At 33.7% G+C, this 25,002-nt stretch overlaps 1 protein-coding gene across 1 annotated transcript in view; it reads right to left on the bottom strand.

Moving 5' to 3' along the window:
• LOC112048643 (proton-coupled amino acid transporter-like protein pathetic) overlaps nucleotides 1-15,770 on the bottom strand; it is a 49,869-nt gene extending 34,099 nt beyond the window's left edge. The window contains exon 1 of the mRNA XM_024086272.2: nucleotides 15,613-15,770. The gene's annotated coding sequence lies outside the window, so the exon portion shown is untranslated. The remainder of the gene's footprint in view (nucleotides 1-15,612) is intronic.
• Between the last annotated feature and the right edge of the window lie 9,232 nt (nucleotides 15,771-25,002).

The following is a 25,002-nucleotide window of genomic DNA, read 5'->3' as shown; positions in this document are numbered from 1 at the left end:
CTGTGATTACAGAATGGTTAGAGCATCGATTGTGCTGGTTGCAAGGTGGAACAGGTTGCCAGTGAGATCATTAGCCACAATGAAGGTAACCTATCCGCTGATTAGAGCCTTGATTAAATTAATAAAGTTTCTTTTGTTTTGGAGCTATTGACCTGGTAATTTAAAAAAATTTCCACCTAGTACATGGCCCCTTGCTACTTGTTTGTAAAAAAATTAATAATTTTTTCATTTTAATTTTCATTTACAAAGGATGTAATCGTTTTATCATTACCCTGATTAGGTAATGTCCCATTGTTACGGCATAATGATATAAAAAAATGGTTTTATTCTTAGAAGGTTGAGAAGACCCTAGGTACCTATTAGTTTTCAAAGTCACTACCGTCCAAACTCCATACTTGCCGTACTAACTTATACACTTACAACAACGTACTTAACTTTTACAGCTAGACTAGCGGACGCTCGCGACTTCGACAATTCAGTTTTTCACAAATCTAGCGGCAACCATGGATTTTACCGGGATAAAAAGTCCTGAGTAAAATCTATTTCCATTCCAAACAACCAAATCGCTTCACTAACTGCAGCACAAACTAACAAATATTCACATTTACCAACAAACTTACGCCTTTATAACATTAGTGTGATTATAAGCTTTCAGGATATATGATTCCCGTAGGTTTAGCTGATCAAGGCTCTCAAGGTATGTTTTTAAGGACATATTCGCTAGGAGCAAGACTATATTACGCTGCTCTGTGCTTGTCAAGTTAAGACAGGTGTACTTAAAAACCTTGTATGCCTGTAATTTCACCAGCTACATTCAGACTGAAATATAGCGTTAGGTGTTCGAGTTTTTAGCATTCACACAAAGCCCGTGGAGTGAAAAACGCTAAATGATTGCCATTTCGTTTGTTTAAATTCCATTAAAATGGCGTGCGTTTTGTGAATCCGGTTTCGAGCGCGGACTGCTAATGAGAAGGTTTTTGAAAACTGTCACCATAGCCGCAAGAAATGTACACGTCCTGGACGATGTGGACTTTAGAATTATTGCATGTCATAGTCAAAATCAAAATGTCTTTGTTCAGTGTAGTGCCACAAACTTTCAGAACAATGATCAAAATGGAATTAATGTCCACTGTCCAATGTTATTTTGCAAAATGGTGACATATGGTGATAGGTCACCATTTTGCAAAATATTATACTAAAAGCGCGACAACAGTACACCATCACCAGTCTAGGTAAGTTTGTGGCACTGTTGATTTAGAATCGTCATGGTACATTTATTATTTTTTACAATTTTTTATATAAATATATAAACAAATCTTTTCCAATTCTGAATTGAAATTGTTTTTTGTAGGCTCTATTTATTGTGGAAATGCAGATGACGTCATTATCAAGTTAACCACATCGAATGACTTATAAACCTATGTTCCCAATTTGTGAGGATGATTCAGTATGGAATGGTTTTTCCATTCGTTAAAATCTGCAATTTTTTATTACTGTCATTCAGATTTATACTCATCATAAATGTGCATAAAATTTTTGTGAGATTTACTATGCTTCGGAGAAACGTAATAAAATAAAGAAGTTATCGTTTAACCTGCATTTCCGGAATAAGTAGAAGCAGCGTTTTTCTCTCTTGCGGATATAAATGTAGTCTGCAACCACCTTTAAATGTGATGAAGTGTTTTGTACTCAACACCCGTCAACCCGGATGTTCTTGCGATCGACGATTACCGTGGCCTTTGATTTTCTTGTATAATGCGATCGTTGTATTGATGCAGATCTCTGTTAATGATTATTTTATTTACATATCACACATCACTTATCATAGTAACATATATTATGTATTTGTTAAATATATTGGCGCATTCAAGGCCATAGGTTCGATTCTCACAACTGAAAAATACTCACTACTCTAATCTACATTAAAATAATTTAACAAATTAAGAAGTTTATTCAATATTCATGCTTTAAATGGACCATACCTATGCATTTAAAGGATAACTTATTTACAAAGTGTCTGTTTAATTATTTTAACTGTATTTGTGTTTATGTAAGTAAAAGTCCTTATTTAAATGTGACGGAAATTCTACTTGCCCCTCCAAATATGCGAGCCTCCTGGCCTATGAGTGCTATTTATTTGTTATCACAAATCCCGCGGAAACTGTCACGGACTTTTTTTCAGAACTTTTAAACGGGAACAATTCTGTCATACATTTTTTTGCAAAACTTTAACCGATTACGCACGCAGCGTAAGCTTGCAATAGGAAAAAATCCCCCGATTTTAAAAGATTCTTCTTCCTTTATTGGTGCTCCGCTCCGTATTGGTTTTAGCGTAATAATATATAGCCTATAGCCTTCTTCGATAAATGGTCTATCTAAAACTGATTTTTTTTTTTGTAAATCGGGCCTGTAGTTCCTGAGATTAGCGCATTCAAACAAACTCTTCAGCTTTATAATATTCGTATAGATAACCACCCAGTATTTCTCAGCTCCTTAATTATGGAACAATTGAGAAAACAAATTGCAATTTGAACCTGATCTTTCTATGATACTTTCGCAGGAAATTTTCATTATTTTCAAGTACAGCATGTAGAATGAAAATTGCGGAAAAAATGAAAACAATGTACCGACTATTCACAGCGTTACAGAACATCGAAACATTAATACTTGATACAGGTAATTAGCTGTGGTAATTAACGCTATTATGTAAAGACTTTTCAAACACAATGACTAATATTAACTACTAATTCGTAATAGAACTACTAGTAGCAGCACTTATTTTTGAAATCTAAGCAAAATAGCAACATTTTTTTTTGTTATGGCAACAACAATATTTTTAATAAGTTACCCGAACAAATAAGACATCACTAATTATTTTTAGCATCTGTCTACTTCATAAATAATTAATGACTTCGTATATCGTATTTCGTTATTTGTTCGAGAATTTTAATATTTGAATAAAATATTGATCAAAAATACTCACGTAATACCTAGAATTTCAATATAAATGTGTCTTTTAATTTTTTTTATATTGCTTTTTACATTTTCCTCGTATTTCCCAGTCGGAAGCTGTTTATATTGTACTAGCAAACGCAACGCTGTTTCACCCGCTTATTTTTCTCGATCCCGTGGAAATACGAGGATAAAATGTTACTAAGTGAGGATGTAGCTTTCTACTGGTAAAAGAATCCTTCTGGATCCGGAGATTATAATAGAGATACAAACTCACAAACTTTTCCTCTAGATATATAATATTAGTAAAGACAAGTAGAAATATAGGCATTTTACTTTTCTTTCTCTCGTAAATAAATATTACATAGTGTAATAAGCACATCACAGACTTAAATGAAAATTAAATTACATTAATATGTATTCTTTCAAGCTAAACTACAAAATTATCTTTCTCTTTTCTTTAATTATTTGAGTTAAAGAAAACCATAGTAGGATTAGATTTAGGTTACTACGTTTTAAATGTTTTTTCCTTAAACTTCCTTTCATATCATATCGGTTTTGTGAATTAAAAATAAAATTCAGAATTCAGATGTTTGGGTACATGTATTGTTGGTGCCAGATGTTGAATAAAGTAAAGTATTTTTAGCGAGCCTTTGATACCTTTAAAGATAACATGCAATGCAAATGCAAATATTTTGTCGAAGTTGTTTCCAAAACTGCCTTGTTATTTAAATAGCGGTACATTTTTCAGGTAACTACAGCAGCCAAGGCTTAAATATTCCACCAGATCAGACATGAGTAAATTTTAAAACTCAAGGCTCAGGAGGTAGTCAGGTCTGGATCGGGTTACAGAATATCGGATATTTCTTCGATACTAGAAATTCTCAGTACAATAAACATAATATATCATCGTTACCAACCCACTGCTTACTGTTGAGCACGAGTCTCTTCTCAGAATGAGAGGGGTAAAGCTAATAGTCAACCACGTAGACCAATGCGGTCTTCACACGCGTAGAGAACTAAGAAAATTTTCAGGTATGCAAGTTTTCTCACGATGTCATCCTTCACCGTTTGAAAAACGTGATATTGAATTTCTTAAATTGCACATGACTAAAAAGTTGGAGGTGTATGTACCGGATTCGAACCTACGCCCTCCGAATCGAAGGCATAGGTCATATTCACTATCGTGCTTAATATGATAGTAGGTACATAGAGTGCATTTTGACGTGGGTGAAACCACGAGCACGAGTTAATCCTACTAATATTATATTATAAATGCGAATGTTTGTATGGATGTTTGTTTGGATGTTTAATTGGATGTTTGTTACTCTTTAACGCCGCAACTACTTAACTGATTTGGCTGAAAATATTTGAATTGATTTGATTGAAAACGAAGATACACAATAACCTGGATTAACACATAGGGTACTTTTAATCCTGGAAAAATCATGGTTCCCGCGGGATTTGTAAAAAATGAATTCCACGTGGACGAAATCGCAGGCGTCCCCTAGTAAACTATAAATAGTATAGTTCGATACCTTGGCGCCGCTTATCGTTACAATGTAAGTATTTATTGCAAACACAGATAATCTTTACGATCATTGAACAAACATTTTTAACCTATATTGTTTGTATTATATGTAAGTGTTGGAATTTAAGTCCTGAAACAACAACAATAATTGCTGCCTCTCTGAATCTAAATCACATTTTATGGACCGTTTAGTGGCGCAATTGTGTTTGCGTTGCTATATGGAAATCCAGGATTGCCATCTCAGCTCAGCGAATAGGGGATATGCAATGTGTTATTTTTTTTATTTAAACCAATTTTAGATTTAGCAACACTATGATAAAACCGAAGATAAAATTTATTATACTTTACTATTTTCTGCAAAACGAACTTTTTACAACACCGCCATTTCAACGCGCTATGCGAACGGGGACTATAATGTCACAAATGTCAAAGGACACTTTTATTTGTGTAAACTTGTCAAAAGCACCGCTAGCGAACGGTTCACTATAATTGAATTTCCCGGGGAGTTAACACTTTTTGAATAAGTAAAATTACAAAATTTAAACTGAGTTCATTTTGAGTTTAGAACTGAGTAATGATTGCTTTATTTTATGAAAAGACGACGTACTATATAATAAATTGAAAATTTAATGGGATGAAAATTATTTGGCAATACAATTTTTTCTGGTTCGCTTTACAAATTCACACAACTTAACCTTCTTGTTAACATCTCTCGCAAAAACCCAAAACCTGATTACTTGATGACTGTCGACTTGCCAATCCACCTTGAGTGAGTTCTAGGGTTGTCTAACACTTACTTCCTGCTAACAATTCATTTATTTTATTTTAATGACAGAACAAACAGATAGCCTAACTGATGTTTAATTTAAAATTCTGAATAAAATTCAGAATATTAGGCGCTGAATTTACTAGCAGATGTCAACCCTAATTATCATGACTGAATAAAATTTCGCAGAGCTGGCAATGTGAGGCATAGAATATGCATGGTAGCTGAGGTAGGCATTGCGGTGGTACTTCCCTGGTCGAGCTATGACACCAAGCCCTACTATGTACTATAATACTTACATTGAGTTAAGTTAATTTTATGATAACTATATTTAAAAAAAAATATTTAAACACGGTTTGCCAACGTTTCCTTATGAATAAGAATAAAGAATAATTCATAGTTTATGACTTTCGAGTAATTTTTTTACTGCTATTTTGAGAATAATATTGTTTTACGTCACGTTTGAAGATTGCAATGTGTAACAAATTCACTTGCTCTAAGCAAACAAAGGTCTCAGTGGGTTGTCAGAGCAATTATTTCAAATAATTGCTCTGACAACCCTATTCATTACTCTTCTCGCTCGCATAAGGCGATGCACAAACGTAGACATTTTTGATAAGAATATAGAGCACAACAAATACAATTTCAGACATTTAAAGTAATATTTTATTCATATTTATTTAAGCGGCTTAGTTTGTTTATAGTAATAATTAACGCACTTACCAGTTGGCCTACCTGATGGTATGCAAAACTATCGTCTACAAACAGAGCATATGCTTTTAATACTGTATAATTATAATAACCAGAGCACAGTAAAACCAACTGCGGTTTAGGTTGCACTATGTTTTGGCTTAATTTCAATAAGTATTTTGTAGAATAATAAATAAATTAATATGTGGAAGGACGTGCTTATAAATATATTATATGTATTTTGTATGTTTATTGTAATAGTTTGTAAGGTTGAATGCAGTTATTTAATGCAACTATCAGTTTCCTGTATTGAAAACCCCGTGTGACCATTAAAGTGTCTACGTTTGTGCAATGCCTAAGGTCACAATCGTGGAAGACTGCAGACATAGTAAAACTTTATGCAATGCAATATAGAGTTCATATTTCAATATGTTACGAATGCACAATTTTATTGACATTTTAAGTTACAAACGGTAAAGGTCTTTTCCCACGTTTAGGAATACTTATACACTATATACGTGATTCATATTACGTACAATTATGGGAAAACGAAATAATAATACTTTATGAGAGTGAACAATGGTGATTAGGCAATAGCTCCTAAGATGTGACAGTGAGTGAGCACGCAAAACACACGATAATGTATAATAAAGTGTTGCCGAGTGATTAAAATCATTCCATAATTACGAACTTTTAAGAAAGTTCCATGTCAATCATTATAAAAAATCATTAGTCAATTACTATACAAATGAAAATAATTGTCATTATTGACAATTTTAACATTGAATAAGAACAATTATAATGTGTGTGTAATATACTTAATTTGGGGTGTAAGGGGGGGGCTAGTACCAGTCAGTCTCCCCAACTGCCAACCTCACCTGCTCGTGGTGCACCCTGCAGATGGACCGACGAGGCTCTGGCGACCGACGAATGGCGGTATATCCATTCCCACAGGCTAGATTACGAAATTGCAAAAGTAGCTGAACAAAATTGTATACGAGGAAAGCAGAAAACTTCTTCATGTTATTGCTCCATGTTTGGAAGAACAAGTAAAACAAGATTATGTCTTGTATATAACTTTGAAAGGAGGTTCACCATCAGCGAAGCCAAATCAGCCTAGAATTAGTTAAAATATAAACTCTTTAACTCACCCAAGATGGAATTCTAATAAAACACCTTCCATATGAACTCCATTCAAAACTACCAAATTTTTACTCAGTTTTTGGACTTAATTTTGCCTTACTAAGGTTGTTTACCTTATTTAGAATATTTTATTACTTATCATTTATTATGATCAAATATACATTTGAGTAACTTGCCACCCATGTAGGGAGATTAACACACTTAATTTCTGTCGTAACAATCTCAGTCAAAGGCCGTAATGGCCTAATTTTTAATCTTAATTATCAAGAGTTTAACTTGTAGATTATGGAGATAAAAATATTTTCCACAGTCATTAACAAATATGGAATGATTTATAAACATTGTTGTGTACTCGTGTATTGTACAAGGTGCATTTAGTGTAGTGATTTGCGATAATGTTATCTTACAAATCTGTTTGAGTAGATATTAGTGTGAATTCAGGTCAATTTTTATCTTTTAACGGTAGGCAATTAACCCTGTGCGAACTGAATTGCACTTTAATACGTCGTTGCAAGAGTCGCTATTTGAATAAATGAGAATGACAAATACCTTCTGTATTTGTACTATTAGGTCCTCTTTGTTATTTGTCTAAAAACTAGACGAAATCTCTGGTTTTACCTGCAAGTTTTACCCCCCACCAGGTGGACTGCCAACATCAAGCAAGTCGCAGTTATTCGTTGGATGCAGATGGCTCAGTATCGTGATGTTCGGAAGTCCCTACAAAAGGCCTATGTCCTGCAGTGGACGTCCATAGGCTGATACGATGATGATGATGATGATGATAGTTTTATCAGTCGAAGCTTCAGCGTTTAGCTTGGAAATGGTCAAATTTATGTTTTTAATGTCTATATAAAGAGCTTAAGTTGGGCTACAAATATATTTTTAAAAGTGCCTGCAGATTTACTTGAGTGGAACAAATTTTCATTTAAATTTAATTCCACCGTTCAACTGAACTGTTAACTGGACGCTTTGGAAATAATTGTCAAGCTTTGAACCGGTTTCAGTTTGGGTATTTGGTGATGCAAAAACGTAATGAGTTGTTTTATTTTTGAGAGAGGCAATTACTCTCGAGGCATTTTTATAATGTCACTAACTGTGCCTCGTTCACACGCTTTGTTGTTTAGCAATCACGATCTTATGTAGGTATAAAGGTTAGAAAACTTTGTCAAATCGTAATTCATCATCAGACTATATCCGACTATAGATGGGCACATGATACACCCACCTTCTTTGTTTCATGATCATCACCATCATTATCATCATCATCATCATCATCATCATCATTATCAGCCGATGGATATCCACTGGAAGTCAAGGCCTCTAGGACGATCTTCCAAATATAACAGTTTTGATGCACCTGTATTCAGCGGCTCATGTTACTCGCTTGATGTCATCGATTCATCTACTTGGAGGTCAATTAGTAATAATACCCCAATTCAATCCAGCAGCCCAACTTAGAACGCGAAAGTCGATCAGCTCATCGAATTATGTGCTAGCTAGCTAACTAGCCACTTCTTTATAGAATTTTATAATAATCTGAACTAGTATCGTATACGCAGCGTATAGTAGTCCAGACTTGGAACCGAACGTAAGACATCGTGAACTTAAAGCAAATAATAATGAGAGAAATAACAACTACTCGTAAACATGAGAGGTCATCCAATCTAGAATCTCGACAAATATAAACTTATTTGACGAGTACGTACAGTTTTGCGAGTCAACAAACTGAGTAATCGAATGAATCGAATTACGATGTTTAAAAAAAAAACAAATATATTTTGACGCGAAAAAAAATGTTTGTCTGTCCAAATGTGAAGGTTTCACGTGAGTAAACAGTATGACTCAATGGTTGTGTCACAATACCACGGATGTAGGTTGAGCCGCTCTAGCCAAGGCTCCACGAGCAGGCGGCGTGAAATTACTATGTGAAGGGTATAAGGGCTCAGTACGGTTAGTGACTAGCTGTGCCTCACGGTTCTGTCCACAGAGATCCAGTTTCAGTAGAAATATCGGGATAAAAAGTATAACATACGTGTCCCGAGGCGAGGCGATGTTACGATTCCGATTATTGTGCGTTAAAAGTTAGGAACAAAAAATACTGGCTGGCTTGAGTTGATACCGTGCCGATGCCTTTCCTGGTATATGTGTGCTATGACCTTAACTCTGAATAATCACTGTTGTAAATCTCTTATGAGATCATCTGGGATTAAGGATAAATATATATAAGTATATACTTCGTGGTTCTATTACAAAATATATAATTCAACATGATCTTTTTAACATAAAAATTGAACCGACGTATTTCAGTTATTTTGATTTTAACAGGAAATTATTAAACCTAATAAAATATGACGAAGTTATGAGGTAACAAACATACGCGTCAAATTGAGAACCTCCTCCTTTTTTTTGAAGAATTTAAGGTTTAATTGTTCTTAATAATGATCACATTGTCCATATCGAAATAGCCTTGATGGAAGTGAAAGTAAATCATTCCAAGAATGTGGAAGTCCACGCTTTGTAACACAAGTACTTAGATACGCTTAAAGTATCTTTCATTAACACATAATATGTCAGGTTTTACTATTAAATGTTGTCTTCTCGTTTTTAAATACATTCATGATGACAGAAACAGTGTAATAGGTTACTTCAGCCCGAGATTTGTTACTGAAAATTTCCAAGAAAAGTTTTCATAGCTCGAGTCAGGATTCGAACCCAGGCCTTACCATCTGTAGCCACAAAGCTATCCACTGGTCCAACGAAGCAGTAAGAGGTTGAGGTACTAAATAACAAGACTCTCTTTTTCTAATTCCTTAGATGAAGTATTTATTTATTTAAATAGCTCATTTTTTATTATTATTATTTTTCTTAATTCACTGTATGGGTACAGATCTAGTAGATATTCCGTGCAGATCTAGTAGTAATTTCAAGTTCCGCCTCATAGTATGCAATTAAAAGGTAGCTATAGTGACAAATTTATCGATGTTTTTATCTCAAAGACGAGGTAAACCGGTAGAAATAAATTGTAAATACAATATAAACTCTATGTTTAGAAAAGATTAAATTTGAATGAACATATTAACAAGAAATACACGCCATCTAATTGTCACTTACGGGCAAGGTTATTAATTACCCGTACCCAATACCCTGGCGTTATTACCCTTCTGCAAGGTACGAGTAAGACTTATCCTTTGGGGCAACTAAGTGCCAGCTCTTGGGTCACTATAGTTCAATTAGTTTAACACCAAATTTATAAACTTTGTGGTTTCCGATGACCAACGATATACGTGTCCTGATGCGAGGCGATTATTGTGCGTTGCAGTAAAAAGTTAGAACAAAAAACACTGGCCGGCTTTAGTTGATACAGTGCCGCTGCCTTTCCGGGTATGTGTGCTATGACCTTAATCTGAATGATCCCTGTTACTCTGTAAGTCTCATGATTATCCGCGATTACCTATACTATTACCCCACTGCAAGGTACGAGTAAGACTTATCCTATGGGCCAAGTAAGCGCCAAAAGCGCTAACCATTAACTCTTGGGTCACTATGGGTCTACTAGTTCGTCACCAAATTTATAAACTTTGTGGTGTTCCATGGCCAGCTGGTCTATTCACTAATTTGGTCTTTATTAAAAACAAATTAAAATAAACATCAAAACAACTGAGAAATCTACCTACTGTATGATATCCACGAAGGGTTGTACAGTAGGCATCGGATGACATTTGTTATGTCGTATTATGTCAACTAACATACGTCAAAGTTAGTGAAGCTGCAGTCTCAAATTCAAGCACCGTAAATACATAGTTAAGTCAGCCATTGACGGTCAATTATTCTCACGTTTCTGCAGCACAAACGGCAGCGAAGACGTTTCATAAGTCGAGCCGCCATGCACGCAGTGACCAATTTACACGATCAGTTATAGTCGTGGGTGCTGCAGAAACGTGAGAATAATTGATCATCAATGGCGTGCATTATGACTTTAGTGTTTACGATGTTTTCGAATTTTATTAATATAATAAAGTTTATTACTCTAACTCTTTATTATTTAAAAGTGTGTCATAAATAAAACAAAGTAGATATAAATTTAGGCAAAGATTCATCTAGATCAAGGAGAAAAGCATTATGTTGATTATTTCGTTACAATTTTGATATGTAGGTGTCTAGAGAGCGGTCGTTAGAGACTAGCCAGTATATTAAATAGTAGTTAGTTTAATTGCTTTAGGTCAATAACGTTAAATACATAAGCATTTAGCATGGGTATTTTATCAGAATTTTTCCGTCTGTTTTAATCGTTAATGCTGCATACAGAATTAAGTATGAAACGCTAGGTATACTTATACCTAGCGCTACATACTTAAGTCTCAATTTGTAATATCTGATTAATTTTTTTACTTTAGAGTTTTTCAAAAATAATTCATTTTACAGTTATTTTTTCTTAAAAATACCATTGACGTCACAAACATAAACGTATCCACAAAACTAAAAGTAAATACAATAACATTATCATATTTTCTACGTCAACGTCATATCTTATTTTTTTTTCTTTTTCGACATGGAAAGTAAATAATAATAAAAAATTAATCGGCGTTGCCAATACGTATTTCTCTAAATCCCTACAAATCGTAGCTGAAACTCCTCAGATTGGGAAAAGAAAATATCCCAATTCCTCAAAAAACCCCCGCCATTTGGGGAATTCCTCGCGAGTTGGCAATGATGAAATATAATAGATAATAAATAAATTATTCATAGAACGTTCACTCGCTGTTCTTAATCACTCGACTTACAAACCAGAGTCATAAAGCGTGTGGTGAACAGGAAAGTAACGCTCCTTGCTTAAACTACGTTTAATATTTCACGGCCCGATTATGTAAACGCCGTTTAAACGATAGTCGATGAAGTCGTACCTGTCGGGTACTTACTTTGCTTAACACAATTTTGCGGGAACAGTGAAGGTAAATGTTTAAATTTAGAAGTAGAGTCTTTAATAAAGACCGATATCGACCACCGTTCTCCAAATACCGGGGCGTAATACCAACTTGCTCTTATCATTATTTCTAAATTGTCAAGCTATACATATTATAGAACAAAATCTGCCTGTTTGTTTGTCTGTTCGCGATGCACTTAAAGTCTACTAATCGGTGGTTTTCAAGCGGCTATACAATACAATACAATAGACTTCGGCCGTGGCTAGCTATCACCCTACCGGCAAAAACGCCGCCAAGCGATTTAGCGTTCCGGTACAATGTCGTGTAGAAACCGAAAGGAGTGTGGATTTTCATCCTCCTCCTAACAAGATAGTCCGCTTCCATCTTAGACTGCATCATCAATTACCATCAGGTGAGATTGTAAGTAAGGGCTAACTAGTAAAGAATAAAAAAAAAACTTACTTAAAATGAAAGTTCAAATCTATTCTCGCGGATGATTCCGCGTGCATCCGCTTGTTCAGTGACAAGACAAATAGTTACCGAAATGATAAAAAGCAGCCTACATGAACGTTGTTCGTAGACTTGACGGTTATTTGATAGCGAAGTTTCCTTACTTTGCCAAGTGGGATTCCTTGACAAAGGTATATCAGCGATGTAAGACGCCGATTAATTGAGATACATACTGCGTGTAACGTAAATAGGCTAAGGAGACGAGAGAGACGAATATCTTAGCATTCCATGGATTCACCGTGCAGGTGCCGGTTCCATCGCGTGGTAGAGAGAAAAACACCAAGCAAAGTCCAGGACTTGTGACTACTGGATGTAGGGTTAAGGAATTCCTTGACGATCGATCAACACTCCCCTTTTCTGTTCGTGTTGTTCTCCCTACCTATCCAAATTTGGTAAGATCCTATTAGAGCAGCTTTGGATACTCGTTCTAATATAGAACTAGCTGCACTTCTAGAGAGGCCAAGGTCTTTAAGCAAGTTATAAGAGAGATTATATAGAGTTATAGAGAGATACAACAAAAACTTTTTTGTAAAATTTTTGTATTTTATTTTTATTTGTACTTAAAATATTAATTGTAAATTAATGTGATAACATTAAGATTTGTGTTTTATAATATTAGATACTATATAAGCTCAGTATTTTTATGGGAAGATTGTTATCGTATTAGCGTCTGTTCACAAACTGAGTTTAATTTATTGTTTATTTTATGTTTTAGTCTGAGTGTATTTATACATTATATAAGTATTTATATGTAGTATATAAATGTAAATGAATATTATAATATCAACTATCTTAGTACCCATAAGACAAGCTACTCTGTATGCTTACTTTGGGGCTAGATAGTGATGTGTATTGTTTAAGTATATTTAATTATTTATTATTATTAATTATGCAATCGCACCCTGTCCTTGACTTATTATGCTATTATTGCTTTGACATATAGGTAATTATTGCCTTTATCTATCATATCGATGATAGTGATGATGATGATGATGCTAATACTTTATATGCAAATGTAAGTTAGTTTATCACACACTAACGCCTTAACTACTCAATCGATTATCATGGATTTCAAATTTTCAGTGGCTAAAATGATCTACTGAAGTGATTTTGAATTGTTTATATAAATAGAAAGCTATTACTTAATATTTACTAAGTAACATATTCTATATTTTATCTCCGTATTTTCACGCGAACGAGAACCACGCGGGTGAAACCGCAGGGCGTCTAATATGTCATGCAAAAAAATAACCAAGCTGAAGGATAGTTTGATACACTGGAATAATACGATTATGGAAGGAAAAAAATCCTGAAATAGAGAGGAAAATTAACTAAAAAAAGTGCATGAATTCGTTGACGTCACGATTGCACGATAATATTGATCGTAGCTATTATCATAAAACTACAAATTGCTTTTGATACTACATTATCACGCGAAAACGATTAAAAAGTAAACAATGGCGCATGAATAAAGAATAGTGTAATTTGATACTGTGTTTGGATGCGTATAAATAAAATAACTCGGATTAGAATTTTGCTAGACTCTGCAATAATGTTATCTACATGCTTACGTTTTAAATTAAGTCAGTTTGAAGTACCGATATTTACTATTTTTTTTTGTAAATCTACATTATATTGTATTAATATGATTGTCGATTTGTAATAATTAACGGACTAAGATGTCAGAAGTTTATCGGATGTTAAGAGAAAAGAGAACAATAAAGTTTTGCACTCTTTCCATGGCCATTTCCAACACATCCTAAAAAATACGGCCAAAAGTCCATCAAAATTCAATCCATGGTGCTAACCTCATGGACCGGCTTTTCGTTATAAAAAGATCTACTACTTACTACTAAATTAAATAAGTTTAAAATACTTAGTTTAATTTAGTAAATAAGTTTTGTTAAATGAGTTTCAAATATATTGTTAACTAGCGGACGCCCGCGACTTCGTCCGCGTGAAATTCAGTTTTTTACGAAACCCACGGTAACCATGAATTTTTCCGGGATGAAAAGTAGCCTATGTGTTAATCCAGAGTACAATCTATTTCCATTCCAAATTTCAGCCAAATCGCTTCAGTAGCTGCAGCGTAAAAGGGGAACAAACATATTTACACACACATTTACACACTTACACTCTTTCACACTTACACGCTTACATACTTTCACACTTACAAACTTACACACAAACTTTCGCCTTCATAATATTAGTGTGATTTCTTAATAGTTATGTCTTAAGTTCCTCGATTACAGGTAAAGTATCATATCAGTATGTACTTAACACACCTGCCGGTCTCTGAATAGGTTATCGTGTTGACATCGTCCTTATTAGGCCAGTCAAAATCAATACAAAAGATCGCTTAAGTCTGACTTTTAATTGATCCACCATACCACTGATTCGACTGTGAATGGTTACTAGTTCAACGCAAATTCTGCTATCTTAAGGTCTAAAATTAAAAATTTATTTTTTTGGAAAAACTGTACTATTTTTACAGTGTCGTAATCCAATAAACAATTAACATACAGAGCTCCGGTTGGGGTTAATTTGTTTGCAAATAATTAATTGATTTAAAAATAACAATAATATATTTCGAGAAAATGTATAGCATAGGAGACAAAAATCAGAATCTGAATCAAGTACAAACATTTCGCTGCTTTTTTATGAAAACTTGGATAAGTACCTATTAAAGCCTTAAGCCTTAAATACTACATACAAAAAAAATGTTGTTTTATTAATTAATTGTAGATTTATTTAATTTGAAAAATTATGTACCCATAGTATAATTTATTTATTTTTAGGTATTAGTTTTAATTTTAATTTATTTTAATTTTGTAGTTGTAGTTATAATGATATTTCCTTGTAATTTATTTTTTTTATAATAAGTTTAGCCTATTTAAGTTTATTTATATAATAAATAGTACCTATTTATTTATATTTTCTATTCAAAATATATATGTTTATTTTCTATTTAAGTTAATATTTATGTATATTAAAAAGTATCAAATGAATTAAACACAATTTTACTTTAAAATAATATTTAAAAATACAGTACATACTAACTATCCAAATTAATTTGTCCAAGGAATATAAATACTAACCTTATAGAAAATGTTAGTCCAAATAAAATTTATTGGCACATCACTTTACAACTGCACTCGATATATCGATAGTTCTTAGTTCGATATGTCGACACGATCGCGTGACGGCGTGCTACCGATACGATAGGTGTCCGCGCACTGCACCGGTTCGCAAAATTGCTCTTGCGCAGGACCTTGTAGAGAACCAGACGTTATAGACCCTCAGGCTTACTCAAGAGTACGGTGGCTTACACCGCAGAACTTAGTAAGTGACACTTTTCGCAAAAACGTCGTGAATGTTTGCCTCGTTGGTTCAGTAGTTAGGCTGTGTGGCGATTCACAATAACCTGAGTTCGAGTTCTGAACATAATGAGATTTTCTTTATTCTAAACAATTTTCAGTGGTATACATATTTTCTGCTGGAGTTTTTTTTTTTAATTTTTATTTTTAACAAGTTAGCCCTTGACTTCAATCTCACCTAATGGTAAGTGATGTTGCAGTCTAAGGTGGAAGCCCTTTCGGTTTCAGCCCCGTACCGGAAAGCTAAACCGCTTAGCGGTACGTCTTTGCAGGTAGGGTGATAACTAGCCACGGCCGAAGCCTCCCACCAGCCAGACCTGGACTGATTAAAAAAATCTGACTCTGTCCAGCCGGGGATCGAACTCAGAACCTCAGTTTTTGTCCACCACTATCCAATCCAATCCAACCAATCCACCGCGCATACCACTGCGCCACGGAGGCTGTCAGAGTTAAAATGTAATGGTACGGTACCCCGGTCTATCTTGGTCAATATCATTAATATCAGCTGATAGTAAATGAATTTAACATTATCGCCCTAAATTCGCTAATCGGCATTAGAGTTAAGCTTCATATCCCCTTTCCATTAAGGAGGAAGGAAGGAAGGAGGAAGGCCTGGTCATGTAATAGGCTAGCAATAATAATGTTGGTGTTAGTAAAGTCATACTAATTACAAAATCATTACAAATTACAAAAGCGAAAGTAGTTTCGTTTGATTAACCTTGTTTCGAGTTAACTGCCAAACAACTTGACCAGGTATGGCACTAACAATTAGTATGGATTTGCGAAAAGATACATCCTGTCCTATAAATGAAACAGTTCAAGATTTACTTGTTATACTCTTATTGTTTTTTGATTTTACAGGTTAAAATTTTCAATAACAATAAAAAAATAAAAGTGTATTTTAACAATATTATAATTTAAACCAATTAATAAGTGACAATATTTTATTACCATAAAGTAATACAATTTAGATAATTTTTTTTTAAGAAATAGTAATAGTAGTAAAATAATTAAACAAAACTAGAAAATTATGACGTATTTACTTAATTAATATGTTAGGATTTGAAAAAATACCTTCCTTTTAATAAAATAACCAAAAATAACTCTATATTTTTTTTAATTTAGAAAAATGCTATATATTAAGTTTTGAATTTCAGCGGTCGTTTCGTAAAAGAGGTGGCAGTTCATTATATCTGGTCGTTTACCTATTACCTATCTCTCCTTATGAGTGATGTTCAGAGTTCAATGACTCCAATCTTTCAGCAATACAACCTACTTGCTAATTGTTTGGAGTCAGACATCGAAAGTTGTTTCGTCGTTTTGTTCATTCACCGTTCGATAATAAGGTTCTATAAATCGGTAATGACTTGATGCACTATTAAGCAACGTTCATATTAGTAAAGTGTGTCACCGACGCCGCATAAACATTGGGAAATGTTTTTCTTCAAAATACTGAACACACGGGAGATTTAATCACTATAAAGAAAAGAAAAGTTCCAAAAAATCAAAGCGGAAAATTATATCAGCGTATTCGATTGACGATACTTAGTTATCTTTTTTTCATTATATTTATATTTATGTCTCTGTATTAATCTCGTTTAAAATTAAACTACAGTGTAGGTCAAGTCAAAAAGTACTTTTATTTTAGATTATTTATAAAACAAAATGTTTATCGAAAAACATAATCCGCGCTACCCAAAATTGATTCATAATAAATTATTCAAGAAGTAACGAACTTTAAATCTGTTTATAATTCGATCAGTGTTCCTTAATAGAGAATTAATTGTAGCTATCTATTTTAGGTTTCAAAACAATAACGATGTTTTAAAACGGGATTAAGTTAACGAAATTAACTATAATACTGTAATTATGTGTAGTAATTTTATGTAAAATCACAATAATTAGAAACATATATGAGTAGCTTGTAATGTCTATCAAACTAATTAGGTATTAATATTAAAACTGTGGTATACATTTAAATTCGCCTACTTAAAGATTTTGATTTTTCAATAAATTTGATGCCAGGTTATTGATTAAAACAACTTACTTTTACTCTTTGCACTAAAACACTAAACTATTTGCACTAAATTTAATTAAAATTTTTAATGATTTTTGATGATTATCCAATTTTAAGCTCAAAACATGTGTTAGGGTCCACAATTTAGGGTATATTGATAGTCAAAGCGCACAGCACAGTTTAACAAGAATGCATGTCAATCCAGGTCACGGTTTATGGGCTAGCAATTGTTTTATGGCGATGCCCGTTACTTGAGCGTGCGACTGATCACATTCCTGATATACAATAATAAGTGTTATTGACATAAATCTTAACGCACTTAACAGTAAGTGCGGTAAGATTTGACAGACCAAATAAACAAAATACTATTATACTACAACTAGCTGACACCGCGTGGTTTCATCCGCATGGTTCCCGTTTCCGTAGGAATACGGGGAAAATATATAGCCCATAACCTTTCTGAATAAAGGGGCTATCCAATACTGAAATAATTTTTCAAATCAGACCAGTAGTTCCTGAGATTAGCGCGTACAAGCAAACAAACAGACGAACTCTTCAGCTTTATAATAATAGTATAAATTTAAATAACTCCGTCATTGGTCTTGTGGTTAGTCTATGTGGTTTCAGATCACGAGCTCCTGGATTCGATTTCTAGGTTGGCTGTAAAATACTGAGTCTTCCTTTCTTCTCCCGATTCTATAGATAAGGTATCAATTACAATCGGAATCAAACTTTCTAATCTGATACAGAAAAATAATTCATGCATTCAAAGATAAGTCAAAGAAAAGAGAAACAGATTTTCTCTTATACTTGACAACCTTTATTTGTATAATGGCAATGGGTGCTATAAATAAAAATAATTTTAGAGGTCTACCAAGGAAAAATTTACGCAAACCCTCTAGGTTATACGTGACTCTACTCTAGGTTATCACAGGTTATAAAAGATGGTTTTCCTCTTGAGCTATCTATTATCTACTTGTGAGATATTAGTCAATTCTTCTATCAATTAGTATACAAAAATTTAAAAAAAAACTACAACTGTGAAATCTCCTTCAAAAACAAGTTCATTCAAATTAAGCAAGTATGGCTCGTAATGGCTAGAGCTAAAGGATAGGTGTGATTATCACTATTATCATCATTATCAACCCATATTCGGCACACTGCTGAGGTCGAGTCTCCTCTCACAATGTGAGGAGTTAGGCTAAATAGTCCACCATGCTGGCCTAATGCGGATTGGCAGATTTCACACACGCAGAGAATTGAGAAAATTTCTCTGGTATGCAGGTTTCCTCAAGATGTTTTTCCTTTAGCGTTTGAGACACGTGATATTTAATTTCTTAAAATGCAGACAACTAAAAAGTTGGAGGTGCATGCCCCGGACCGGATTCGAATTCAGACTCTCCGGAATTGGAGGCAGAGGTCATATCCACTGAGCTATCACGGCTCTATATCACTATTAGATCCGGCCCAATTACCGAGCTATTGATTGATAGTCGCACATGAATATAAATACAGTAATTAGTATAAGTTTTATTCCTCATGAAACACTTAAGGAAATTCACTGATTTGCACTCTTTAGTAGAGGGTTGACTCTCTGTATTAGTTTGAAATTGAGGGGTTCAATCTGTATGCAATGATAATATAATTTTCATTAAAATAATGTATTTTTGTTCCATTGTTTATTTCCACTTTTTGTTGTTTTAAATCTACCTGTTCAACCTGTTAAGGAACTCCGTTTCAAAAAGTTTTAGTCTCAACCCTAATAAGGATAAAACGAGATTCTGTTATACCTAATTGATTAATTTTCATTATAATCTCAGTAAAAAAGACTCAAAGGTTTAACCTATAATTGAATAAAAATTGCTTCGTGCAACGGTTTTTATCCGTTAAGTGGATAGAATGTAGGAAAAAGGATTTCCATTAGCAAAATTACATTTCCTGTATAGATCTTTTACCATGAGTAATAGACTTAACCTCGCAGCTGAGTCATTTAAATTTCGAATTAATTTGGGCTGTGGCTCACAGGAGAATATTATGTATGACACATTTTTATCCTAATCCTAATCCTAATAATATTATAAAGGCAAAAGTTTACGTGTAAGTGTGTAAGTATGTTTGTTCCTCTTTTATGCTGCGGCTACTCAAGCGATTTGGCTGAAATTTGGAATGGAAATAAAATGGACGAAGTCGCGGGCGTCCGCTAGTTGACTATTTGACTTTCCGATAAAATGACACGTAAAAATAAATCAACGACCAATACGCGTTTAAAACTTGAAAACATACGGTTTGTAAAGATGACATCAATACTAAAAAGATGCTACGTGCTCACAAGCTTTGTAAGATAGTAAAATGAATCATAAATTAAGGTAATTAAAGTCCTAATTTGAATGACAAAGTTGTTTGCCGCGTGCGTTGGTATATCGAGTTATTCGAGCGCGAACCGTGAAGGCATTGTGTCGGCAACCGTGACACATTTAATGCACAGTGATCTTCCAGTTGGCGGAAAATTTAAGTTTAGTTACCCGCACTGCAATAGTATGTAATATTATCAAAATTATGCAGAAATACGTAACAATTGTATCATTATCATTAGCAGTCTATTTTATAGATCATTTCCTTCCACAAGGAGAGCGGATATGCTTACACAACACCACGCTGTTCCAATGCTGGTTGGCGGGTATTCATTATTTAACGACTACTAACAGATGTCAGTGACAGTGCTCTCCGAGGAACGGTGTACAGGGATGTGCAATTATCATCTTCTCATATCTGGGCTGGAAATTTTGCAAAAATTTCTTAGAAAAAAGAAAACTCAGTATTCCTTTTTTATTCTTTACAATTACCTACATTGCAATCTCACCTGATGGTAAGTGATTATGCAATCTAAGATGGAAGCGGACTAACTCGTTAGGAGCAGGATGAAATCCACACTCTTTTCGGTTTCTGCACGACATCGTACCGGAACGCTAAATCGCTTGGCGGTATTTCAATGTCGGTAGGGTGGTAACTAGCCACGCCCGAAGCCTCCCACCAGCAATTCAATAGTCCGATCCACTGGATTAACAAGGCAGAAAATATTTACAAACTATATTTACTGCCCTTGTAGACGTCAATACGTTGCCTCCTTTTTTGTGAAGGAGAAACCCAGTCTCCATATTAACTCAGGCTTAAATTATACGAATGGTACAGAGCTGAAATTGGTCATAAATTAGAATAATTAAGGAGAACTCATGAGAACAATCTTCAGAGAAATCTAAATTGGCCTAATCAGTTAAATTACAGGTGGGCAATAATTCGAATCTCTGTGACATAAAATCCACTGCATTATCCGTTTTTAACTGACAATTTTTGCTAGGGATTTTACACTAATTTGACAAATTTAGTTAATAAATTATGACAATATAATTATAATGTCAAATGCCTAGGAAAATTGACAGTTTGATAAAAGGAATGAAAAGAAACACTTTCAACCACGCAAAAATACATAAAGCAAATGAAAATAATTATATTTGACAATGATGTCTTATATATTGATTGACTTGGACGTATAACGTTTGCAAAGACAACTGACAAGCAATGACAATTAGCATTTGCAAAGCAGATTAGCTGTGAAAATAATTAAATCAGTTTATTTTCCCTGTTGAACATAATTTTTTTGACTAAGATTCTAATGGAGTAAAATATCATCATCAACATCATCATCATATCAGCCGATGGACGTCCACTGCAGGATATAGGCCTTTTGTAGGGACTTCCAAACATCACGATACTGAGCCATCTGCATCCAGCGAATCCCTGCGACTCGCTTGATATCGTCAGTCTTGATATCGATGGCTCATTTCTGATTCCATCACGTAAAGATACTCCTAGCATCCATATATAGCTCGTTCCATCGCCCGCTGTATGACTCTGAGCCTCCTTATGAGGCCCATAGTTAGCGACCAAGTCTCAGTAAAATATACATTTTTTAATACAGTTTTCATTTGGAGTTGTTCAAAAGTGGGTCCAATTTCAAACACCTCCAAATGTCAAAGAGATTCACCAATTGTACGATTAATATGAATTACACTCACGATAGTTTAAATTCTAAAAAAATTGTACGATTAATTATAATTCTATGGGTCTACCTTTCAAAACCATCACGGTCCAAATAATTGGCTTCCATATTTACCTATGGTAGGAGTTTGGATGACATCAGCTTATATAAAATATGGTATGTCTGGTTATCACAGGCTCTCGTCAGGCTCATGAAAATAATTAAGGACATTTCTGAAAAAAAATCCTGGGTAGAGACAAAATTAAAGAAAACGTATCCTTTCGGAGTATGGGTAAAAAGAGGTTTTAAACAAAAATTTAAGGACATTTATTTAAAAAAAAACCTTGGCGAAGATAATAACAAAGACAAAAGTTGTCTTTGTGTCTCCTTTCAGAAAATGGGGTTAAAATTAGTTGGCAAAACCGGTGTGAAAAACGTACTTAATTAGATGCCAATTAAAATTAATAAGGGCGTGCGTTTGAGGTGTTTACATACACGCGGTTTAAATTAACAAATAACTGTGTTTTTTTGTAAAAATAGAATTCCAGAGTTCTTTTTTATATTTTCGTTTAATTACTTTTGGACCGACTGGTTAAGCAAGAGGCTTCGATTCCCCATTTTGGTCAACTTATTATTTACTATTTTCAACGCTTTGATCAGTTTAGCCAACTGAGCCTCGTACATGTATATCTTCTAAATAAAAAAAATATATATTGTATCTATGAAGTGCATGGCATTTGGGCGATTTAATCAAACGGTATAAAGAGCTCATATTCACTGGGCTATCCCAGTGGATATGACCTCTGCCTCCGATTCCTGAGGGTGTGGGTTCGAATCCGGTCCGGGGCATGCACCTCCATCTTTTCAGTTGTGTGCATTTTAAGAAATTAAATATCATGTGTCTCAATCGGTGAAGGAAAACATCGTGAGGAAACCTGCATACCAGAGAATTATCTTGATTCTCTGCGTGTGTGAAGTCTGCCAATTGGGCCAGCGCGGTGGACTATTGGCCTAACCCCATTCTGAGAGGAGACTCGAGCTCAGCAGTGAGCCGAATATGGGTTGATGACGGAAACGATTTGACTTCCTTTACTTAGCCGTAAACTATTAATTAACTCTTAACATCACATATTTTGCGAGGCAAAAACCAATTTACGTTGTAAAAACCTACTTACCCTTTTAAGTTCGTAAACTTGTGAAAGAATTTGCCTCAAAATTGACGATAAATTGAATCTTTTGTGGTCTTGGATAAAAATAAATGAGCGGGCTTTCATTGAAGTATTTTAATTATAACTTAATAAATTCAACATCTTTTAAGACTTTCGACTTTGATAACATCTGTTGCGCTGATAAATTGTGACCAAAATTATTATTAATTATTATAATATTTCTAATTTTATTTTAATTTTGTGTCTAAAACATGTTTCATAGACTTTCGTTATGATCATATTTACCTTAAAATTTATTGCGATACTAATAATATTTATATTAATATTAAACAAATCTAACGAAACTTAAATATTCTTTTTTTATTTAATGTTTCTTTTTATTACTTACAAAATCGTCATCGAATATTTTATACTTTATATTTGTTACAGAATATATTATAATAATTATTCTATTTAATGAACCATGATATCAGTTATCTAAATTTTTAACCAATGATTAATTAACATTTAATATTAGGTTAATTATTGTTATTTTTTAATTTCAAAGTATTATCCTTGAGAGGACGGAAAGTTAGCACATTTTTAACTAGCTTTTTTTTAAAACAACATAATAACATTTATATAATTATAAATAGATATATATTTTACTGCTCTGATAAAACTAAGATATTCTACAAAATATTAATTTAAAGTAATAGCTGATGTTATATTAAGTTTCATGTAAAATTAAGATCCTATACATCTATAAATTTATATACAATACAGTTATTTTCTTGTAAAAATAATATTAAGCTTAAGAATTTATTAACAAATATTAATTAATTATGTTCAATAATACTATAGAATACTAGAAATATAGAAACTATCACAATTAATTAAAGCTGTGTGACACTGCAAATTTTATAATATAATTCTATAATATATAAGGGCATGGTCTCACTAGACGTATTACTATTAATTAATATTATATCATATAATTATTATATTACTATTTTGTGTAAAATTAATTATAGCTTGGCAAGTTCTTTGATGACACTCCCATGATATGCGAGCGACGGGTAGGTCAGTGGGGTGCATCAGTTGTGGGTTCATCTGTCATCGCTACCCCCTCCCGGCACTCACGGACCATCGGAAGTGTTACGAACGAATTTGCCAAGCTATATCTAAAGGTAGTGAATTGTTTTACACAAAATCTCGTACTAATATGACCGCCTAGTAGTAGTACTAGTGAGGACAGCCCATAATATTTTTTACACAACAATGTAGCAAAATATGTTTTCTTAATATAAAAAGCAACTCGCAATTTTATATCTATATTTAAAAATCTTAATTTGTATTTTTTGTGATCAGAGTGCCTAATGGGAGTTTCAATATTTTCTTATTTTGTTTTGATACTGTTACTATCGCGTTGACGTAAACGCGAATTTATATGGAATTGAAACAGTTGTGCAGTAGTGTCACTAGATGACGCTGTTTTAGTTCCTTAGACATTCGCGTTTACGTTAACGCGATAGTATCAGTATCAAACTGCCACTAGGTTCTCTTGTTTTACATTGGTTACTTTGAGTGAGTGAAATGGCTCTAACGTTGACAGATAGAGATGGACGGATAGACATGACAAATACCTACTAACTCTAAGATTTTATTGTATTATTCACGATAAATTGATCGCACACTATTTTGCGATTAAACTAAAGGTACGGCAACATCAAACGGAAGCGAAGCGGATACTGTTACTAGCAAACTATTTTTGATACTGTGCACGTTGAAATAAAGTCGAAAATGAAATAACAGAAACATTTGCTGAGAAGTGTATTTCTTCCATTTCAACGTTGCAATGTCAATATTATTTTTAAAAATTTCAGCTACGCGAGTAGAGTTTTTAATGT

Source organism: Bicyclus anynana, chromosome 6 (assembly GCF_947172395.1).
Source record: "Bicyclus anynana chromosome 6, ilBicAnyn1.1, whole genome shotgun sequence".
Taxonomy (NCBI): domain Eukaryota; kingdom Metazoa; phylum Arthropoda; class Insecta; order Lepidoptera; family Nymphalidae; genus Bicyclus; species Bicyclus anynana.
This window is presented reverse-complemented; position numbering and strand designations above follow the sequence as displayed.